General features: G+C 40.4%; 1 protein-coding gene across 3 annotated transcripts in view; it reads right to left on the reverse strand.

The window, feature by feature from the left end:
* Positions 1-17,965, reverse strand: part of LOC144892887 (uncharacterized) — a 310,345-nt gene that overhangs the window by 80,900 nt on the left and 211,480 nt on the right. The gene's annotated exons all lie outside the window — the stretch shown is intronic.

Genomic DNA, 17,965 nt, shown 5'->3' on the forward strand with positions numbered 1-17,965 from the left:
GGAAGAAGTTTCGGGAACTGAGTGGCGTGCTGATGAGGAGGAGAGTGTCGCTGAAGCTGAAGGGAAAGGTGTATGCTGCATGTGTGAGAAGTGTTATGATTTATGGGAGCGAGACATGGGTAATGAATGTAGAGCAGCAACGAAGGCTGGAAAGGGTGGAAATGCGAATGGTTCGATGGATGTGCGGAGTATTGTTGAGAGAGAGGAAGACAAATGATGAATTGCGAAAGATGATGGGAATATTGCCTGTGATTGATGCTGTGAAGAGGAACAGGTTGAGATGGTTTGGTCATGTATTGAGGAAGGATGAAAGTGACTGGTTGAGAAGAGTGATGGAAGTTAATGTAGAAGGAAGTAGAGGACGGGGAAGACCGAGAAAGACTTGGCTAAAGATGGTGGAAGAAGAAATGCGGGCAAGGGGGTTAACAAGGAGAGATGCAGAAAATAGGGCAAAAATGGAGAAGATTGTCTTTGGGACCGCAAGGCTAACCCCCGCTCTAGCAGGGAACATGGCCTTAAAATGCATGTTGTTGCTAGTGGTACTGCATCACCCTGACAATGCCTCAAGATCCGCCAATCGAAGGTGGTCAAAGGAATAAAACATTTTGAGCAGAGACCTGACCTAAGATGGCCTAATTTTGCCAAAAACACCATGGGATATTTATGGTCCACCAGGAAATGCTACAGATGTGATCCTTACGTAATGTCCCATTTCATAGACAACATACTTATAAATACAATGTCCGACATGTGAAGCACCAGGGTGACTGTTTATACCCAGGCCAAGAGCTGAACCAACACTAGACATCTCAAAGGTGAGTGTACTACTTCTGAACTGTCCTATAGGCCCCAGCACGACCTGTCAAGTACTTAGGCCCAAAGAGGCAGAGTGTCTTCGTCCCCACAAGTAAAACCCACAGTCCTTACCTACCTTATGGAGGTGCAAGCATTGAATGGTTGTATAGTTAGTCAGAAGGTTGCACAGTTTGGAAAAGCAGAAATAACCATAAACATTTCAAATGATAAAATATACAATCTTCAGTAAAACTTTTAGGGTTTTGAATATGATCCCAAACGCCTCACTGGTGTCTCACAGTATGTCGCATATGATTTGTGATGAGGAGAAATGAAAGTTTCAATGTGAGATTAAGATTAGAGAAAGTGCGGTGAGACTTGGCCTGGCTAGTAGAGAAAGTGCGGTGAGACTTGGCCTGGCTAGTAGAGAAAGTGCGGTGAGACTTGGCCTGGCTGGTCGAGAAAGTGCGGTGAGACTTGGCCTGGCTAGTAGAGAAAGTGCGGTGAGACTTGGCCTGGCTAGTAGCGAAAGTGCGGTGAGACTTGGCCTGGCTAGTAGAGAAAGTGTGGTGAGACTTGGCCTGGCTAGTAGAGAAAGTGCGGTGAGACTTGGCCTGGCTAGTAGAGAAAGTGCGGTGAGACTTGGCCTGGCTAGTAGAGAAAGTGCGGTGAGACTTGGCCTGGCTAGTAGAGAAAGTGCGGTGAGACTTGGCCTGGCTAGTAGCGAAAGTGCGGTGAGACTTGGCCTGGCTAGTAGAGAAAGTGCGGTGAGACTTGGCCTGGCTAGTAGAGAAAGTGCGGTGAGACTTGGCCTGGCTAGTAGAGAAAGTGCGGTGAGACTTGGCCTGGCTAGTAGAGAAAGTGCGGTGAGACTTGGCCTGGCTAGTAGAGAAAGTGCGGTGAGACTTGGCCTGGCTAGTCGAGAAAGTGCGGTGAGACTTGGCCTGGCTAGTAGAGAAAGTGCGGTGAGACTTGGCCTGGCTAGTAGAGAAAGTGCGGTGAGACTTGGCCTGGCTAGTAGAGAAAGTGCGGTGAGACTTGGCCTGGCTAGTCGAGAAAGTGCGGTGAGACTTGGCCTGGCTAGTAGAGAAAGTGCGGTGAGACTTGGCCTGGCTAGTAGAGAAAGTGCGGTGAGACTTGGCCTGGCTAGTAGAGAAAGTGCGGTGAGACTTGGCCTGGCTAGTCGAGAAAGTGCGGTGAGACTTGGCCTGGTTAGTGGAGGCCATATTTAATGGAAGTGAAGAGGTTGGTAACAGGGCAAAATGGCGGGCGTTGGGGAAAGCTAGAAGGTTGTACAGTTACCTCCGTTGGGTGTGACTGCGAACTATACAACCTACTACCTCATCCCACCGCACACAGCCCCGCAGTGCAAGACCCCACCGCACGTGATCCTGCCACACGTGACCCCGTGGGATCCAATAATAGTCTTTTGTTAACGCTCTGACATTAAAACCTTCAATGTATGAATTTGATCTCTGCACCTGCAGGACAAGAATCCACAGAACATCTCAAAGGAAAAGGAAAAGGCATTATTCAGGCAAATCGTCAAGCATCGAGTCCTAACATATCGGGCTATGGATGAAGTGTTTTTAATGGAATATACCATCATATCTTCACCCTCAAACATTCAATAATCATGCACAGGCCACAGCCAGGATCTTCCAGTACAAGATCAACATTCACCATAATTGTATCATCAACAACCAAAAAACGTACGAGGGCGTGTTGAAAAGTAGCGCTTCCTTTTCTTTTTCTCCAAAACAGGCAAAGATATTCGAATGAAACAAAGCACAGTCCACACATTAGGTCTTCCCACCACTGAGTGCAAATTTGGTGATTCTGACAGTATTTGTCTTTGTGCTCCGTTCGTCAAGATTGCAGAGGGCAGCACGACAACGTCAGTACTCTGAAGCACTGGAGGTGAGAGTTGGGATGACTGACTGGAGAATATTGGAGATGAGAGTTGGGATGACTGACTGGAGATGAGATGACTGGAGATGAGAGTTGGGATGACTGACTGGAGATGAGATGACTGGAGATGAGAGTTGGGATGACTGACTGGAGAATATTGGAGATGTGAGTTGGGATGACTGACTGGAGAATATTGGAGATGAGAGTTGGGATGACTGACTGGAGAATACTGGAGATGAGAGTTGGGATGACTGACTGGAGAATACTGGAGATGAGAGTTGGGATGACTGACTGGAGAATACTGGAGATGAGAGTTGGGATGACTGACTGGAGAATACTGGAGATGAGAGTTGGGATGACTGACTGGAGAATACTGGAGATGAGAGTTGGGATGACTGACTGGAGAATATTGGAGACGAGAGTTGGGATGACTGACTGGAGAATACTGGAGATGAGAGTTGGGATGACTGACTGGAGAATATTGGAGACGAGAGTTGGGATGACTGACTGGAGAATACTGGAGATGAGAGTTGGGATGACTGACTGGAGAATATTGGAGATGTGAGTTGGGATGACTGACTGGAGAATATTGGAGATGAGAGTTGGGATGACTGACTGGAGAATACTGGAGATGAGAGTTGGGATGACTGACTGGAGAATACTGGAGACGAGAGTTGGGATGACTGACTGGAGAATATTGGAGATGTGAGTTGGGATGACTGACTGGAGATGAGATGACTGGAGATGAGAGTTGGGATGACTGACTGAAGAATATTGGAGATGTGAGTTGGGATGACTGACTGGAGAATATTGGAGATGAGAGTTGGGATGACTGACTGGAGAATACTGGAGACGAGAGTTGGGATGACTGACTGGAGAATACTGGAGGTGAGAGTTGGGATGACTGACTGGAGAATATTGGAGATGAGAGTTGGGATGACTGACTGGAGAATATTGGAGATGTGAGTTGGGATGACTGACTGGAGATGAGATGACTGGAGATGAGAGTTGGGATGACTGACTGAAGAATATTGGAGATGTGAGTTGGGATGACTGACTGGAGAATATTGGAGATGTGAGTTCGGATGACTGACTGGAGAATACTGGAGATGAGAGTTGGGATGACTGACTGGAGAATATTGGAGATGTGAGTTGGGATGACTGACTGGAGAATATTGGAGATGAGAGTTGGGATGACTGACTGGAGAATACTGGAGATGAGAGTTGGGATGACTGACTGGAGAATACTGGAGACGAGAGTTGGGATGACTGACTGGAGAATACTGGAGGTGAGAGTTGGGATGACTGACTGGAGAATATTGGAGATGAGAGTTAGGATGACTGACTGGAGAATATTGGAGATGTGAGTTGGGATGACTGACTGGAGATGAGATGACTGGAGATGAGAGTTGGGATGACTGACTGAAGAATATTGGAGATGTGAGTTGGGATGACTGACTGGAGAATATTGGAGATGTGAGTTCGGATGACTGACTGGAGAATATTGGAGATGAGAGTTGGGATGACTGATTGGAGAATACTGGAGATGAGAGTTGGGATGACTGACTGGAGAATACTGGAGATGAGAGTTGGGATGACTGACTGGAGAATACTGGAGGTGAGAGTTGGGATGACTGACTGGAGAATAATGGAGATGAGAGTTGGGATGACTGACTGAAGAATATTGGAGATGTGAGTTGGGATGACTGACTGGAGATGAGATGAATGGAGATGAGAGTTGGGATGACTGACTGGAAAATACTGGAGATGAGAGTTGGGATGACTGACTGGAGATGAGTGGAGATGAGAGTTGGGATTACTGACTGGAGAATATTGGAGATGAGAGTTGGGATGACTGACTGGAGATGAGATGACTGGAGATGAGAGTTGGGATGACTGACTGGAGATGAGATGACTGGAGATGAGAGTTGGGATTACTGACTGGAGAATATTGGAGATGAGAGTTGGGATGACTGACTGGAGAATATTGGAGATGAGAGTTGGGATGACTGACTGGAGAATATTGGAGATGAGAGTTGGGATGACTGACTGGAGAATATTGGAGATGAGAGTTGGGATAACTGACTGGAGAATATTGGAGATGTGAGTTCGGATGACTGACTGGAGAATATTGGAGATGAGAGTTGGGATGACTGACTGGAGAATATTGGAGCTGTGAGTTGGGATGACTGACTGGAGAATACTGGAGATGAGAGTTGGGATGACTGACTGGAGAATATTGGAGATGTGAGTTGAGATGACTGACTGGAGAATATTGGAGATGTGAGTTGGGATGACTGACTGGAGAATATTGGAGATGAGAGTTGGGATGACTGACTGGAGAATATTGGAGATGAGAGTTGGGATGACTGACTGGAGAATATTGGAGATGAGAGTTGGGATGACTGACTGGAGAATATTGGAGATGAGAGTTGGGATGACTGACTGGAGAATATTGGAGCTGTGAGTTGGGATGACTGACTGGAGAATACTGGAGATGAGAGTTGGGATGACTGACTGGAGAATATTGGAGATGAGAGTTGGGATGACTGACTGGAGAATATTGGAGATGAGAGTTGGGATAACTGACTGGAGATTATTGGAGATGTGAGTTCGGATGACTGACTGGAGAATATTGGAGATGAGAGTTGGGATGACTGACTGGAGAATATTGGAGCTGTGAGTTGGGATGACTGACTGGAGAATACTGGAGATGAGAGTTGGGATGACTGACTGGAGAATACTGGAGATGAGAGTTGGGATGACTGACTGGAGAATACTGGAGATGAGAGTTGGGATGACTGACTGGAGAATACTGGAGATGAAAGTTGGGATGACTGACTGGAGAATACTGGAGATGAGAGTTGGGATGACTGACTGGAGATGAGATGACTGGAGATGTGAGTTGGGATGACTGACTGGAGAATACTGGAGATGAGAGTTGGGATAACTGATTGGATATGAGATGACTGATTGGAGATGAGATGACTGGAGATGAGAGTTGGGATGACTGACTGGAGAATATTGGAGATGTGAGTTGGGATGACTGACTGGAGAATACTGGAGATGAGAGTTGGGATAACTGATTGGATATGAGATGACTGCAGATGAGAGTTGGGATGACTGACTGGAGAATATTGGAGATGTGAGATGGGATGACTGACTGGAGAATACTGGAGATGTGAGTTGGGATGACTGACTGGAGAATATTGGAGATGTGAGTTGGGATGACTGACTGGAGATGAGAGTTGGGATAACTGATTGGATATGAGATGACTGATTGGAGATGAGATGACTGGAGATGAGAGTTGGGATGACTGACTGGACAATTTTGGAGATGAGAGTTGGGATAACTGATTGGATATGAGATGACTGATTGGAGATGAGATGACCGGAGATGAGAGTTGGGATGACTGACTGGACAATTTTGGAGATGAGAGTTGGGATAACTGATTGGATATGAGATGACTGATTGGAGATGAGATGACTGGAGATGAGCGTTGGGATGATTGACTGGAGAATTCTGGAGATGAGAGTTTGGATAACCCTAGCTCCCATTATCGAGTATCCCCACCCCAAATCCTCCATGTTCTCCTGCTCCCATTTTTATCTTAATTAAAGCAACTAGGGCATGCCCGTACTATATCTATATCTAAAATTATATCCCCCCCCTCTATTTACATGAAATGGTTTGGTCCAAAGCGAACGGCTTGCGAGTACGGTGACAATCCCCCCCCTCTATTTACATGAAATGGTTTGGTCCAAAGCGAACGGCTTGCGGAGTTTGGTAAAGAAATCGCCATAGCATGCACAAACGCGCAGGAAAGCGAAAGAATCGCAAATTAGTTTTAAAACATCGTTTAACGCCAACATAGCGGCAACATAGTTTGCCAACGTGAAATAAATGAATACGCTCTCAAATGTGCCGTCCGAGGCAGAGTCTGTTCGCCACGTTCGGCACACGTGATAGCTCGCTGCTCTCTGATTGGTTGAATCGTTTTTTGGACATAGCTCGGTAACTACTTCTCCGATTAATATGAAACCTTGAAAAGGCACATCCTCAGGTCCCCAGCAATATACCTGGCAAGTTTCAAGTATATCGGACCCGTGGTTGTCGAGAAACAGCGGTCACAGACATACAGACATACAAACATACAAACATACAAACATACACACAGAGATTACTGGAATTATAGATAGATATGTGGATGTCTCTGAAGCGGCATGTGTATGCAGCGTGCAGTGGTATGGGGTGAGAGGGAGGCTGATAAAACATGAAAATAAAAATAGAGAAAAGAAAGAGAGGAGATGATCACACGATGGAAAATTAGAGACAGAAACAACAAAAAAGGTAAGAGGAGTATGGGAGGAGTTGGGAGAAAAGGGAAAGAGTTTTGGTAGGAATCATGGGAGAACAAAGGCACGCATGGAGCCCGTGAGGAAAGGCCTATTAGGGTCAAATATGCTGCCATATTTGCATACAAAATAAATACGTAGTCCCTAAGGTGAATGTGAAGGTTGAGTTATCAGCGTACCTTAAGTGCTAACTGGGATACTCCTTAGATGCTCATGACAAAAGGTAGACACAGGTAGTGAGTCAAAGCGATGTGAAATTCCTGCTGCACACATCACGTGAACAATTCACACAGAAGTCAATACAATACCTGTCTGTATGTGGAGTATTACTTTGTTGCAGTTTTAGGAACAATAAAGATTGATCAAATGTGAATAATTAGTGTTGCTGCATCAAAGATATTAAAGGATTTATCGAAGAAAATGGCAATAAGGTTACATCAAGAGTTAATCAAGCAACCTGTGAACCCTGAAATGTACATCACTGCATTTGCAATTCCAAACAATGGCGCACAATGCTTGATTATTGCAAGGGAGAATGGATGTCAGCATCTCACCGAGAAAGTAATCCTTTTACAATGAGGAAAAGGAACAAGAAGAAGGTGTTGTCCCGACCACACACTACCCATAGGCACGAGCTTGCACAACCAGTAAGAGAGCACAAGTTCGGATCTACGGGTTGTAAGGGGGCGGCTGGAAGGTCTCACTCCCTGGTGGTGCCCTTGAAATACAACTCAGTGCAGTTAACCCTTTCTTCCCTGCTCCTCCTCCTCCACCTCCCCCTCCTCCATACGCCCAAACAACTGTCCATCTCATACTTTTAAAAGTGAAACCACAAATGTTCATAGGAACCTGATGCATGAGACACTTGCTTCATTAAAAGCTATGCTAAACTCATTTCTGCAACTACACTTAGAATATAAAGTACATACACACAAATACACACACACACGTATGTGTGTATGTATATCCATATTATATACTGCACGTATATTCGTATGCATGAATGTATATATAGTACTGTGTAAAAGTTTGGGATATTCCAATGATATTCATACTTAGGGTAAATTCATTAAATTATTAGTGATAATAGTCATATGTGTTTTTCATTGTAAATTAGCAAACTTTGTCAATGCCCGGAAACAAACTGCTTCAGTAAACAAGACGATAAAGACATAAAACGTCATATCACCCGTGGCTTTAGCAATTTTGCTGTACGGAGTTAAAAGCCGTCAGTCGTCCATATTTGGTCGGATTACAAACAAAACCCTCTGCATATGTAGGGCCTATACTCTGATGTGTTGTCTTTGTGCCGAGTTTGAACAAAATCGGTCCATGCATGTTGAGAAATGTTTGGGGACACGTGTAAGTAACAAAATGGCCGCCAGTCCACCATCTTGGATCTAATCTCGAACAAAAATGATGTGCATATGTAAACCATCATTCACTTTCTGTGTGCCAGGTTTTAACAAGATCGGTAAATGCATGCCCGAGAAATGGTTGAGGGCGTGGTCAATATCGGGGTTTTTTTCAACTAACATGACCGCCAGTCTACCAGTCGGCCATCTTTGATCAGATTGGAAAATAAAGTGAGGTGCATGTGTTTGCCAACATGTAATCTGCTTGTGCTAAGTTTGAACAAAATTGGACCATGCATGTTGAAGAAATGGTTGGGGACACGTTTAAGTAACAAAATGGCCGCCACTCGGTCATCTTGGATATGACCTTGAAAATAAATGACGTGCATATGTATGCCATCATTCATTATTTGTGTGCAAAGTTTGAACAAGATCGGTAAACACATGTTCGAGAAAAGGTTGAGGACGTGTTCAACATCAAATTTTTCACAACTAAAATGGCCGCCACTCGGCCATCTTTGATCGCCTCGCAAAACATAATTATGTGCATATGTATACCATCATGTATTGCCTTTGTGCCAGAATGAACAAAATTGGTCAATACATCTCCGAGATATAGTTGCGGACGCAAGCATGGACGGACAGACGTGACCCAACCCATAAGCCCCCGTTTCAAACTAAGTCCAATGGGGGATAATAACAACAATGCCATTTTATAGTATCAGTCAATACTTTGTGTGTCCACACTTTACCTTGTTGAGTGCTATCGTTCTTTTACCTATGCTTCCTGTATACCACTGAAGCACTCTTACAGGAAAATTGTGCCAAATATCCTGTAGTATATTTTACAGTTTTGTATGGTTAGTTGGGTTCTTGTTCTTTATTTCCAGGTAATCCCATATGGCCTTCTGAGCCTCATGTCCAGATGCTGTGGTGGCCATTCTAACACTGGGAGCACAGCTGTAGCCATGTTCTCCAAATAATGTGTTACCTTATTGGAAGTGTGTTTTAGATCATTATCTTGTTAGAAAATGAATCATCTTCCATTTAAACGATTTCCAGTATGAACTGCATGGTGATGCAGTATCTGCTTGTACTTCTCATTTGTTAGTATCCCATTAATTATAACAAGTTTCCCGACACTGAAAGCTGAAATACAACCACAGACAGTCACAGAGCTTCCTCTCTGCATATTTAACAGTAGCACGCAAACGATGCATGTCATAACGGTCTCCAGGTCTTCGGCATACGAAATGGCATATCTTCAATCAAAAAAGTTAAGAATTGGAGTAATCAGACGAGATTACCCGATTACATTGTTGAGTTGCCCAATCTTGGTGATGCCTTGAAAATCTCAATCTTTTCACATTATTCTGTGATCTCAGCAGGTTTTTTTTTGCTGAAACTCTGCCATGGAGACCTGCTGCAATCAGCCTTCTGTACACAGTGATGGACGAAATGTTAATGCTCAGACCTGCTCTCATTTTATTTGTCATCTGCCGACTTGATTTCCTTCTGTCACGTCAGCAAAACTACTTCAAGTGCTTGCCTTACTTTATGGACGATCTTCGGGGTCTTTGTGGCCTTTTATCATCTTGAACTGGGCCAGTTTATTTCATGCATTGAAATGTGTACCTCATAACCATTGCAGGGGATCTTCATATTTTCTCCTATTTTCTTAACAGTGTGCCTTCTCCTCAGAGTTTGGATCTTCACACGATGTTCTGTTCAAAGTCGCTTCCTTGTCGCCATTCTGAACCCACTCAGACGTTTAAGCAAGGGAACCAGCTGATGAAAAATAATTTCACATATTCACTAAGTTACAACTTTTATTGTGGTTTCTTGTAATTAAAATTAATGTAACTGCTGTTGATTACTTCAATAATTTATTATTATTTACTGTAAAAAAAATCCACAAACTGTTTCCTGGATATTTTATTTGTAGTAGGTGGGTATTACGAGCACATAATAATACAAGTAAAGCTACATTCAAAGTACACCGCCCACATGCCAAATAATTAAATATCCTACAGCGCGGCATTGCCGGGGCGCCTCTGGCGCCCGGCAATACCGCAGTGCAGCTCATTGAGGCTGCATTGGGAGGGAGAGGTGTACACTAATTGATTGATTAATTGTATAATTAAAATCAATAAAAGATTATCACAAAATATTTTCATAATCAATTGGCTAATAGCATAACTAAACCACTAGTGCTTCATCCGAAGATGTATCTTTTAGAAATGTAATTAAATAAGTCATTAATAAATAATTAAATAATTAATTGATTAATCAATAAATAATTAATCGATTAAATGATTAATCGATAAATCAAAAATATCCTTGATAGCCACATCACTTGGTCACTGTCATGTCCAAATATTAGCTTCCCAGCTCAAAAGGTGCCTGAGATATTGGCCAAATAAGAAAGAAAATAAATAATTAATAATGAAAATAAATAAATAATAATCATTAAAAAATTAAATTATTAATCAATTTGGTCAGAGAACACATAAACCACCACCATTTCATCAGAATGTAACTGAAATTTTTTTTTTTTTTTAGTAATTAATCGAATAATTAAATAATTAATCGATACATTGATTAATTGATTAATCAATAAATCAAAAATATCCTTGATAGCCACATCACCTGGTCACTCATGTCCAAATATTAGCTTCTGAGCTCAAAAGGTGCCTGAGATATTGGCCAAATGAGAAAGAAGATAAATAAATGATTAATAATGAAAATAAATAAATAATAATCATAAAAAAATTAAATTATTAATCAATTCGGTCAGAGAACACATAAACCACCACCATTTCATCAGAATCTGTAACTTTAAAAAAAAATTTTTTTTTGTCATTAATCAAATAATTAAATAATTAATCGATTAATTGATAAATTGATAAATTAATAAATCAAAAATATCCTTTGCAGCCAAATCACCTGGTCATTGGCATGTCCAAATATCAGCTTCCTAACTCAAAAGGTGCCTGAGTTAATGGTACGAAGAGAAAGGAAATTTGATTAATTAAATAAGTACTTCATTAATCGCTAATAATTAAATAACTCCTCAATTTATTGATTAATCAAAAAACAAAAAATACACTTTTTGACAAAGGACTTGATCACTATTGTGCCGAAATTTCAGCTTCCTAGCTCAAAGGATGGCTGGAATATCGTCCGGACAAACAAACAAACAAACAAGAAAGCAAGAAAACAAACAACGAGAGTGAAAACTGAGTACTCTCTTTCAGCGTGCGTCACTGCCGAGCCCCCTTCGGTGCCCGGCAGTGACGATTTGCAATGCCTGGAGATGGCATAGGAAAGGAGCGGTGTACAACAATATGAACATAAAAATTAAACTCTACATTACCTAATTTATTTTGTATACTTAAAGGTACCTGTGATATTAAATTGACACGTAAATTTTAATGATTTATTTACCGATATTGCACACTTCTAACATCACAAACGTTTAATGCAGGAATAGCACCACGACAACTCAATCTACATCTCTCTCAGACAACATGGACCAACCTTTAACCACTCATCGCAACTCTCTCTTCCTCATATGTGGCAATTTCAATTGTCACCATGGAAATTGGCTGGATGTTGATACCTCTCTTGTGCGGGCAGTGTATCAGGAGGATTGGTGAGAAGTACAAGTATATGTGTCTACAGCCAACTATGAACCATGGTGGAGGCTCCGATCAGGTTTTGGGACATATTCTGCTGCTGGTGTTGCTGATTTGGTGAGAATTGAAGGAATAATAAATGCTGACAAGTACCAGCAGATCCTAATTCACTGTGGAAATGCTGAAAAGTAACAGCAGACCCTAATTCACTGTGGTATCCTGTTTGGAAAGAGGCTATTTGGTGATCACTTTGTTTTCCAGCACGACAACGACCCCAAACACACTTAAAATGTCAATAAAACGCATTTAGAAAGAAAAGCAGATTCGGCAACTCCACAACTATTAGAATGACCCCTCAAAGTCCTGACCTTAGCATCATATAAGCTGTTCGGGCTTATTTAGGCAGGAAGACAACCAAAATCAAAATAATGCATGGAACAACCTCCACATGGAATTTCTCCAGAAATTCCAGGAAATTATTCCAAAATGGATATATGTTGTTTTGCATGAAAAAAAGGGAGTCACACCAAGTGCTGAAAATTCATTCATTAATATTACAATATACAATTATTTTTGTTTCTTCAATTATATATGATAATTATTACACTTTTTATCTATCAAACTATGGCAATGTGACAACGAAGATGTTTATTTCCTCTGTGGCCAAAGACTTTTGCATAGTATTGTAAAAATATATACAGTATCTATATAAATAAATAAAACAGGGGTGTCTGTCTGTCTGTCCGCCTGTCCCAAAACTACTCCCTCAGTTTTGGGGCTAGTTCCGCCAAACCTTCTGTGGAATGTTTTGGGGTCCCAGCGGGTGTCGTAAGGTAGGTAGGAGGTTCCATAAATTCCTTAATAAAATTCTAATTTGGAAATACCATCGTTACAGAGCTGCTGCCGATCTGGAAGTGAACATGATAACGACGATTGCTGGTTTGATAATATCTCAACACAATCGTGATTTAACATTATATTTTGATATTTTAACACTATGGTATTAATTTGTGATTGGAATGATGCTGTTTGGAATAAAAAATATAGAGATATTGAGTTTAAAGCAGAATGAGGAAATGATGTAAGGGTTTCATCCATGACATTCGCGGATTCCCCATTTGCAGTTTCACCATTGACTGGATATAGAAACATTCAGACTGGGTACGTTTTTTGTCCCAGTCCTTCATGAACCTGCTGTCAATACCTTACGTTTGACTGAATGTGGAACAGGAATGTGGAATTTATTGGTTCATCATTTAGCATTCGCCATTTCCGCATTATTTCTTTGCTTTCCCACCTGTGCGTAGCACGGGTACCTCGCTAGTATATATATATATATATATATATATATATATATATATATATACATACACACGAGATAAAAGGAGAAAATCTACATATGAAAGAGAAGGTGAGTGAGTGAGTGAGAGTGAGAGTGAGAGTGAGAGTGAGAGTGAGAGTGAGAGAGAGAGAGAGGTTTCGGGGGGGGGCGGGGGTGGGGAAGACTTATTTGATTAAACCAGGACTCCAAGAAAAGTATTGGTAATAAAGGTGATTGATCACATGCAATCAATACTTGGACGGACAGCAAAGTTGCCATTACTTGAAGAGTCTTCCATAAAGTGTCGACTGTCATCTCGTGTAGACCAGGCCAGGCAAGCAGATGAACCCCTCCCTGAATATTATTTATGAACTAAACGGGTTTTCTCTGACAATCCAATATTGACAGGGAATGTCTCCTGAGACCAGCTCAGTTTCCAAAAAATTGGAATCCAAAAAGACCATTCAGCTGCATCAGAGGGATTTAAACCAATAACCTCTGGAGATGCACATTCGTGTCCTCCTTACTATCTAGGACTCTAGGTAGATAATCCATGTTCAATGTCATTGTCACAGTAAAAATAAGAAAGATAAAGAAACGAGTGCAAGGGTAGTAATCATTCAGTACATGATGCCTGTGCGAGGTCATATCGCATCAACTCCTTGTATCCATTTACCTAACTTAATACAATATTATAATAAAACAGGTAACTTCCTACTCTATTTACTTTACGAACGCAATTGCTCAACTTTTACGCAGGATAAGGAGCCAATATTTATTACATGCATTTCAAGGGGAGGCAACATAGTAAGAATAAAAATCGAGATGAGGAAGAGAGGATGTGAGGAAGAGAAAGAGGTGAAGGGATGAAGTAAGGTGAGGGTAGAGAAGGTGGCGGGAGGATGTCTAGTCCCTCTCTTCTCCGTGGTTTTGTTTTGCCTCTCCAGCATTTTGTTGATAAAAGTTATTTGATGCAGCCAATGGTGCTAGTTGTAGTTAATCCAGCATGGTATGGTGAAACAAGTAAAACTGGTGTGATGAAACAAGTAAAGCTGGTGTGATGAAACAAGTAAAACTGGTGTGATGAAACAAGTAAAGCTGGTGTGATGAAACAAGTAAAACTGGTGTGATGAAACAAGTAAAATTGGTGTGATGAAACAAGTAAAACTGAAGTGATGAAACAAGTAAAGCTGGTGTGATGAAACAAGTAAAACTGGTGTGATGAAACAAGTAAAACTGGTGTGATGAAACAAGTAAAGCTGGTGTGATGAAACAAGTAAAACTGGTGTGATGAAACAATTAAAACTGGTGTGATGAAACAAGTAAAGCTGGTGTGATTAAACAAGTAAAACTGGTGTGATGAAACAAGTAAAACTGGTGTGATGAAATAAGTAAAACTGGTGTGGTGAAACAAGTAAAGCTGGTGTGATGAAACAAGTAAAACTGGTGTGATGAAACAAGTAAAATTGGTGTGATGAAACAAGTAAAACTGAAGTGATGAAACAAGTAAAGCTGGTGTGATGAAACAAGTAAAACTGGTGTGATGAAACAAGTAAAACTGGTGTGATGAAACAAGTAAAGCTGGTGTGATGAAACAAGTAAAACTGGTGTGATGAAGCAAGTAAAACTGGTGTGATGAAACAAGTAAAACTTGTGTTATGAAACAAGTAAAATTGGTGTGATGAAACAAGTAAAGCTGGTGTGATGAAACAAGTAAAACTAGTGTGATGAAACAAGTAAAACTGAAGTTATGAAACAAGTAAAATTGGTGTGATGAAACAATTAAAACTGGTGTGATGAAACAAGTAAAGCTGGTGTGATTAAACAAGTAAAACTGGTGTGAAGAAACAAGTAAAACTGGTGTTATGAAACAAGTAAAACTGGTGTGATGAAACAAGTAAAACTGGTGTGATGAAACAAGTAAAACTGGTGTGATGGAACAAGTAAAACTGGTGTGATGAAACAAGTAAAATTGGTGTGATGAAACAATTAAAACTGGTGTGATGAAACAAGTAAAGCTGGTGAGATTAAACAAGTAAAACTGGTGTGAAGAAACAAGTAAAACTGGTGTTATGAAACAAGTAAAACTGGTGTGATGAAACAAGTAACTCTGGTGTTATGAAACAAGTAAAACTGGTGTTATGAAACAAGTAAAACTGGTGTTATGAAACAAGTAAAACAGGTGTGATGAAACAAGTAAAACTGGTGTGATGAAACAAGTAAAACTGGTGTGATGAAACAAGTAAAATTGGTGTGATGAAACAATTAAAACTGGTGTGATGAAACAAGTAAAGCTGGTGTGATTAAACAAGTAAAACTGGTGTGATGAAACAAGTAAAACTGGTGTGATGAAACAAGTAAAACTGGTGTGATGAAACAAGTAAAACTGGTGTGATGAAACAAGTAAAACTGGTGTGATGAAACAAGTAAAACTGGTGTGATGGAACAAGTAAAACTGGTGTGATGAAACAAGTAAAACTGGTGTGATGAAACAAGTAAAACTGGTGTGATGAAACAAGTAAAATTGGTGTGATGAAACAATTAAAACTGGTGTGATGAAACAAGTAAAGCTGGTGTGATTAAACAAGTAAAACTGGTGTGAAGAAACAAGTAAAACTGGTGTTATGAAACAAGTAAAACTGGTGTGATGAAACAGGTAAAACTGGTGTTATGAAACAAGTAAAACTGGTGTTATGAAACAAGTAAAACTGGTGTGATGAAACAAGTAAAACTGGTGTGATGAAACAAGTAAAGCTGGTGTGACGAAACAAGTAAAGCTGGTGTGACGAAACAAGTAAAACTGGTGTGATGAAACAAGTAAAACTTGTGTGGTGAAACAAGTAAAACTGGTGTGATGAAACAAGTAAAACCGGTGTGATGAAACAAGTAAAACTGGTGTTATGAAACAAGTAAAACTGGTGTGATGAATCAAGTAAAACTGGTGTGATGAAACAAGTAAAACTGGTGTGATGAAACAAGTAAAACTGGTGTGATGAAACAAGTAAAATTGGTGTGATGAAGCAATTAAAACTGGTGTGATGAAACAAGTAAAGCTGGTGTGATTAAACAAGTAAAACTGGTGTGAAGAAACAAGTAAAACTGGTGTGATGAAACAAGTAAAACTGGTGTGATGAAACAAGTAAAACTGGTGTTATGAAACAAGTAAAACTGGTGTGATGAAACAAGTAAAACTGGTGTTATGAAACAAGTAAAACTTGTGTGATGAAACAAGTAAAACTTGTGTGATGAAACAAGTAAAACTGGTGTGATGAAACAAGTAAAACGGGTGTGATGAAACAAGTAAAACTGGTGTATGAAACAAGTAAAACTGGTGTGATGAAACAAGTAACTCTGGTGTTATGAAACAAGTAAAACTGGTGTGATGAAACAAGTAAAACGGGTGTGATGAAACAAGTAAAACTGGTGTGATGAAGCAAGTATCTCTGGTGTTATGAAACAAGTAAAACTGGTGTGATGAAACAAGTAAAACTGGTGTGATGAAACAAGTAAAACTGGTGTGATTAAACAAGCAACTCTGGTGTGGTGAAGCAAGTAAAACTGGTGTTATGAAACAAGTAACTCTGGTGTGATGAAACAAGTAACTCTGGTGTGATGAAGCAAGTAAAACTGGTGTTATGAAACAAGTAAAACTGGTGTTATGAAACAAGTAAAACTGGTGTGATGAAACAAGTAACTCTGGTGTGATGAAGCAAGTAAAACTGGTGTTATGAAACAAGTAAAACTGGTGTGATGAAACAAGTAAAACTGGTGTGATGAAACAAGTAAAACTGGTGTGGTGAAACAAGTAAAACTGAAGTTATGAAACAAGTAAAGCTGGTGTGATGAAACAAGTAAAGCTGGTGTGTTGAAACAAGTAAAATTGGTGTGATGAAACAAGTAAAACTGGTGTGATGAAACAAGTAAAACTGGTGTGATGAAACAAGTAAAACTGGTGTGATGAAACAAGTAAAACTGGTGTGATGAAACAAGTAAAACTGGTGTGGTGAAACAAGTAAAACTGGTGTGATGAAACAAGTAAAACTGGTGTGATGAAACAAGTAAAGCTGGTGTGATTAAACAAGTAAAACTGGTGTGAAGAAACAAGTAAAACTGGTGTGATGAAACAAGTAAAACTGGTGTGATGAAACAAGTAAAACTGGTGTGATGAAACAAGTAAAACTGGTGTGATGAAACAAGTAAAACTGGTGTGATGAAACAAGTAAAATTGGTGTGATGAAACAATTAAAACTGGTGTGATGAAACAAGTAAAGCTGGTGTGATTAAACAAGTAAAACTGGTGTGAAGAAACAAGTAAAACTGGTGTTATGAAACAAGTAAAACTGGTGTGATGAAACAGGTAAAACTGGTGTTATGAAACAAGTAAAACTGGTGTTATGAAACAAGTAAAACTGGTGTTATGAAACAAGTAAAACTGGTGTGAAGAAACAAGTAAAACTGGTGTGATGAAACAAGTAAAACTGGTGTGATGAAACAAGTAAAGCTGGTGTGATGAAACAAGTAAAACTGGTGTGATGAAACAAGTAAAACTTGTGTGGTGAAACAAGTAAAACTGGTGTGATGAAACAAGT

Source organism: Myxine glutinosa, chromosome 7 (assembly GCF_964187855.1).
Source record: "Myxine glutinosa chromosome 7, kmMyxGlut1.1, whole genome shotgun sequence".
In the NCBI taxonomy this organism is placed as follows: Eukaryota; Metazoa; Chordata; class Myxini; order Myxiniformes; family Myxinidae; genus Myxine; species Myxine glutinosa.